At 39.2% G+C, this 6,755-nt stretch overlaps 1 pseudogene; it reads right to left on the bottom strand.

The window, feature by feature from the left end:
* Nucleotides 1-2,763: 2,763 nt before the first annotated feature.
* Nucleotides 2,764-6,206, bottom strand: LOC115664873 (BRASSINOSTEROID INSENSITIVE 1-associated receptor kinase 1-like; annotated as a pseudogene).
* Between the last annotated feature and the right edge of the window lie 549 nt (nt 6,207-6,755).

Here is a 6,755-nt window from a genome sequence, read left to right on the forward strand (position 1 = left end):
GATGAGCGAGTGGTGGAGAGATTGTAGCTGAATCAAGACACGTCATCGTGCTCTTTTCTCTTTGGAAAGAATTGATCTTGCTTGATGAGCGAGTGGTGGAGAGATTGTAGCTGAATCAGGACACAATATCGTTTCCTTTGACAGAATCTAGATCGATCTAGGCGGGATCTGACAGACCGGCAATGAGAAAAACAATCCAAAAGCTTGTTCTCTTGTTCAGGACAAAGTGACCAAACTTCCACTAGACATGTTTTTCAAATTGGATGGAGACGGATCTGTGAGAGAGAAGCACGCTGGCTCCCGACTCCTGAGAGTCAAACATTATTGAAAGAGAACTTCGATTTAAGGTTCTGTTTATTTCGCGGAAAATGTGAGATTTCTAGAAAATGTTTTCCATAAAGCCATTTTCTAGGAAAATGACAATATTTTCCAGTGTTAAGTTGAAACCTGAAAATGAACTAGAAAATATTTTCACAGTTCGGTATCTAATTTGATTTTCTACAGAAAATTACAAACAATTCGAATTTTTTGAATTATTTCTTTTCTTTTCTTTTCTTTTCCTTTTCTTTCTTTTTCTTTTTGCTTCTTCCTTAGCCGGTGACTGGTCACAAGCGAGCTCAAGCCTCGGCACAGGCCGGTGAGACTCCAACTCGCCCGAGACCAACGAGGTCGAGCTCTCGCCTGAGGCCGGCAAGCTCGCGCTTCACCAAATTCGGTGAGTTGCACAAGGCTTGATGCGAGGCGCAAGGCTCGAGCTCGCCGAGGAAGAAGCAAAATGAAAAAGAAAGAAAAGGAAAATAAAAGAAAAAATAATTAAAAACTTGATCTTTTGAAAAAATAAAAAAAAATAAAAAAAGGAAAATGTGTTTGATGAAAGAAAGCGAGGTGAAAGAAGATATGAAAAATGTTTTCTGCTTTCTAAAAAGCGGTAAACATTTTCCCTACTTTTGAAGGTGTTTTTTCCCTTGGTGGAAAATGTTTTCCTTGACTACTTAATTTTCCATGAACTAATCGTCGGAAAATCAGGAAAACGTTTTCTTGCAAGTTATTTTCTGTGGAACTAATGAAACATAAATGGCTAACAAAAGTAAAGTGCTTGGAATTGAAGTGCAATGACCGGAACTTAGAAGAAAAAAAAAGAAACAATGCTTGAAATAAAAGAAAATAAACGATAATGCCAAAACTAAGGAAATTAATGGACAAGCAACGTCAAAAAAAAATTTTGAAATGCCAACATTGGAAAGAAACTTCACTGGAATCAAAATAACTAAAAACTTGCAAACACTAGGTCGTTCATTAGAAACGTTTAAATGAACACAATACTTTATAAGATTAATACCACGAAAAATCCTAAACTGATACACCTGTGACAAATTTAACTTTCGTTAGTTTCCGTTAAATTTTACTGTCAAATTACTGAGTTAAATGACACGTTTAGGGTTTTACAGTTGACGGATGTACCAGTTTGGGGTTGTGCCGTTCGTTTGTCACAAGTGTACTAATTTGTGATTTTTTTTGTATTAATCCAATTTAACGGAGGGTAAATTTATCACAAATATATTAGTTTTGGGTTTTTGGTGGTAAAAAATTAGTTTGGTATAAATTTGTCACAAGTGTACCAGTTTGGGATTTTTGGTGGTAAAAAATTTAATTTGAAGTAAATTTATCACAAGTGTATTAATTTGAGATTTTTCATGGTATTAACCCTACTTTATAATCACAGGGTACACTAGGAACAACAAACTTAACCATAAAACTAAGCGGGTCATTAAAACCTCTTGCAAGTGCACGATCTATTGCACGGGTCTCCTCAATCCCCAACTCGCTGACATTTAGAGAGAGCTCAAGAGAGCTGTAGATGTGAGGAATCGAACTATGCACCTCTTGATTGTTTGAATGAGGTTAATGCTAATAATGTCATTGCCTCCTCGCGAATAGGAGATAATCAACTAAATTAAGACGAAATGGAGATTCCACGGGTTGAAACATTGCCCAGAAGTAGCTGAAATGGCCCAGGTAGGTGTGAATTGGGGAGGAGGATACTAGAAGTGCCAAAAGTTATGTAATGCGCTCACTTTAGTACAAAAAGTTTGTTACAGATCACTTAATTGTCACTTTTTTTTAAAAAATTGATCACATTAGTGTCAACTCCAATCTAAATTGCCGGAAATTCGACACAACAATATTTTATTAATTTCTTAGTCCTACGTAGCTCGCCGACATGCCAAGTCAGCATATAACCCATAAACGAGGTCGTCTAAAAGTTATAAATAGTGATCGTTTGAGTGTCAAATTTTGTTTAAAGTTATTACTTCAGTGTTAGTCGTTAAAAAACGATCATTTTAGTGCTAGTTGGATTGTGCGACGTCGTTTTGGATGTCCACGTGGATTGAATTTTTTTAAAAAAATATGCCAAGTCATATTAAAAATTTTAATTATAAATGCCACACAATCAATTTAGCTAGAATTGGCACTTAAGTTATTGTTTTTTCTCCTTTTTGGTACTAAAGTGATAAAAAAAAAAACTTTTGGCACTAAAGTGAGCGCCGTATACAATTTTTGACACTTTTAGTGTTCTTCTCTTGTGTGGATTGTGGAAAGTGTATGCCCGATTTTCACAAGTCCCAACTTGAGCCTACAAGAAGCTGGTGTGCAATGTTGTTTTGTAATTGATGACTCCCATCACCGAGAAACTTCTTGAAAGCTTCATATGAGTTTACCTCGCAGAGAAGAAAGTCAAAGCCAACTAGTCCAACCATATGCTCCTGTGAAAGCAGAGAAACAAATTTGAAAGATGCAGGCCGAGAATCAAAGTGCCAACAACTTGGATATTCTTGCATGTACAAGGATTGATGTGCACGAAGACGCATGTGCGACTGATCTTATCAATGTCTTCTAAGGACGACTTTTGTGGTGGCCTTTAATTTTTCGTTCGAACAATAGAACTTTCTTACTATGTGTCTCAAAAAAATCGGAGGAAAGTATTACAGAAAGATCATGCAAATGAAAGTGAAGAGGAACATATAGAGCTTAGGAAGAGAAACATAGAAGCTAAACTTGTTATTGAAGATAAAGGCAATGGTGATGGTGTGGCATTGACATGCCAGTCATGGAGCAATCCCCAGAGGAGAAGGAGGAGGGAAGGAGTAGTACAGAGTTGAGTCACAATCACTTTGACTCCAACTACTCCTTGTCCTAGGGTCCCGCCGGAGAAACTGGCATTCGAGCATTCGAACCACTTCAGACATCTCTGGTCGAGCAGATGGATCCTCATACGCGCACAACAATGCCAATCCGACTAGTCGCTCTGCTTCTTCTTCCACGTAATTCCCCTGCAAATTGGGATCGATCACCCTTCCCAACTGGTCTTCATTCATATGTTTTGTAGTCCATTCATCCAAGCAGTTATACTTTCCCTCTTCGGGGTAAATCAACTGTCCCGAAATGAGCTCGAGAAGCATTTTCCCCTCAGCAAATACATCATTCTTCAGTGTGCACTTTTCTGTAAAGTAGTACTCGGGGGCAATAAACCCAAGTCGGCCACAGATGGAGCTGTCGACATAAACATCTTCATAGTGATGGTAGGATGTGTAATATTTGGATTTAAAAAAAGAAAAAGAAAAAGAAAGCAAAGCAAAAGGGTTGAAAGTCAATAAAGAAGCTACAGTGGACTTCAGTTTATAAAAGTGGACCGAGAGCTTGCGGGAGAGAGGAAAAGAAGGAAAGGAAAGAAAGAGGAAAGAAGAGGAAGAAAGGGAAAGGGAAAGAGAAAGAAGAGGGGTTTCGCACATAGTCGCCACAGACGTCTCATCAAGCTGATTCAACTTCGATTCGCAACCTCCGGTAAGTGCTCGCGCATCTCGTTCGTCCAATCGGAAAAGTTTTCCGGGCTAGAGCTCATATTTCGGAATTATGTGTTATTTGAGCAGCGAAGTCCGATTTTTGAGTCGTTGAGCTATGAATATATATAGAATTGGTAGTTTAAGGTGTTGTGGAGCCGTGGGATTTTACGGATCTTGATTTGGATTTACCGTTTATCCGAAACGAATTTTTGAAGGTTTCCGCGTGAGGTGAACAGTACACGTCCGGCAACCTTCAGGCCATATTTCGTTGGTTTTCGGCTCGATTTTGGGATGGCCAAGCTGTGGTTTTTGTAATACTCTGAACGGGCTTTCTTTTGACTATAAGTTTGCTAGGATCGGAGTTCGATGGAGAAAGTTATGGCACAATCAAGTTTCGCGTTCAAGTTTCGCATTGCGGATAATTTTGAATACCGCTTCGGTTGTGAGTTTTGTTAGCGCGTAGGAGTCTTTTCGTTAGCGTTTAAACTTACTATAGCCGTTTCGTAGTTATCGTAGTATTTTACTTAGTGTTGACGTCGATTCTCGTTTAATTGATAGGATTACGAGATCGTCGGTCCAAGTGAGCGTCGTTGTGTGATTTTTGGGAATTCCAGGTGAATGGTGCTATCTCTTCTATGAATTTCTAAACTCATGTTTTGAAAGTGGAAGAGACTCGATATATAATGAGTTATGAAAGAACATATTTATTACATAAAAGTATTGATCGGGCATTTACTAAATTTTGGTATTTGTAAATGGTTTTAGATAGGTTTTGGGAATAGTGTTGCGAAACGAGGTATATATATTGATTTAAAATGGGTACATGAAGTGTATTATGGTTTGAGAAACAAGTTCTCAAATTATTTGAGAAATACTTTACAAAAAGGATTTCTGGTGGTTGAGTTGAGTTGTGAAATTTCATATACTTGATTTGTTAAATGTGTTCAGTTTGATGAAGAAAGATTGTGTTTTGTTTTCTGAAATCAATTGGTGCTATTGATTGTGGATTATGAGATTTATTATGGATTTAGTATTGTGGATTATTGGAGGATGTGTGTTTTGTGCTCAATATCGCTGTGAGCCCATTGAAGGGCTTAGGGGTATGCATACCGGTTTAGGATATCTTTCTAGGCCGAGTCACCGGCTTTGTAGGTGGAGACCTTGCTAAGGAGGGAATCTTGGTAGCCTTGTCACAAGGCTTTGTGTCGTGACTATGGTTAGATATTGAGCAATAGATTGGTCGATGGAATGAACCATCGACGTGTGATGTGATATAAGATTTATCAATGGAATAGACCATTGATGTGTGATTTGAGATTGGTCAATAGAATGGACCATTGACATGGTTTTTAATAGAGATTGATCAATGAACTTGACCATTGATAGTTGATTTGATATGGTGATTTAAACGAGTATTTCTTAATTGTATAAAGTCTTGTTGAAATGAAACAACTGATATGTATATTAAAGACTTGGATTATGAGTTTCTGATATGGTTTTATGTATTTATGCATAGTGGTTGCTCGATCTGCTTAGAAGAGATACGTACTGCTTACTGAGCTGTGGTTGCTCACCCCTCTCTTTCCCTAATCTTTTCAGGTTTTTTGGTTGGTAGCCAATAGAGCGAGAGTGATGTCGTGGGGAATTTTGGGCGGTTTGAGGCTGCGTCTTTCGGGTGGAAGGACGGCCGTGTCATCTCCCATCCCGGTAGGTTTCGGGGTGTGACAGGATGAAATGTGACTTCCGTGCCCTGCCTTGTAATGCACGTGGGCCACTCAATAGTCACTTCCTCTACATTTCTCTCGTCCATGATCATGGCAATCGGAAATCCTCCTATCACGGCCACAAAATGCGCATTCAGCAGTATATTTGACACGCAGATGTTGCGATGCATGATCTTGATGTCACCTTGATTGTGAAGATGCGCAAGCCCCCTTGCTGCTCCCAAGGCTATTCGCTTGCGAGTAGTCCAATCGAGAGGTTGGGCAAACCGATCAGGTCTCCCTCTAAGATTGTAAGATAGGCTATTGTTGATCATCAAGGGATACACCAGTAAGAGCTCTTTCTTGGTCGTACAAAAGCCCCTCAGGCATAGCACGTTTGGGTGTGTCGAAACTGTGCTTCCCACTTGTATTTCTGCTTCGAACTCTTCCCTCCATTGATCGATGCGGCACACTCTCTTTACAGCGAACCATCAGCCAAGTGCCCCCAGTAAGCTTTGCAGAATCCACCTTCCCCCAAGAAGTTGTCGCTGCTAAAGTTGTCTGTTACGACTCGGAGCTCCTTTAGAGAGAAGCTTTTAGGAGGTGTGGGATCGTCTTCATCGGACTTGGTAAAACTGAAGGTTCCGAGATTGAACACCATCTTTAAACGGGAAACAAGGTAGATTCTTCTCAAGCACAAATGGATCGTATAACCTTGATGGTTTTTCTCGATTGGTCGTGATTGGTTTTAGATGGTGCCTGTCTCATCCATGACTGCTTTTGGTCGGTGTGAATGAATGAAATGGTAGGAGAAGTCATTGGATTGTAAGGCTGATGTCAAAGCGTGTGGCCATCCCACTCCAGAGCCTTCCTGTGAGCAGCTTCGTGGAAAAAGAGGGCGAGAGAGGTTTCATTGTTTTGCATAATTATCCTTGTATTCTTACATTCCTACGCATTGAAAAATCCAAATGTGAAGAGCACTAGTCTTTTTTCTTTACTAAATTGGCTGTACATTACATGGAAAAGCTGTTAACTTTTGTGTATCCTTGAAGATCCGTACTTCTAATTGCTTGTATTTGGAACTAGTGCAATATTTGTCGGTTTATCGTATTGCAATTCCAATGGAAAATTTTCTATATCGGTGGAAATACTGGTATTAATTTTAGATCATTATTCTTTTCTCTATGTTCCATTTTTAATAAATAATCCT

This window comes from Syzygium oleosum, unplaced genomic scaffold, assembly GCF_021117445.2.
Source record: "Syzygium oleosum isolate NSW1041296 unplaced genomic scaffold, Sole_v2.1 Sole_v2.10, whole genome shotgun sequence".
Taxonomy (NCBI): Eukaryota; Viridiplantae; Streptophyta; class Magnoliopsida; order Myrtales; family Myrtaceae; genus Syzygium; species Syzygium oleosum.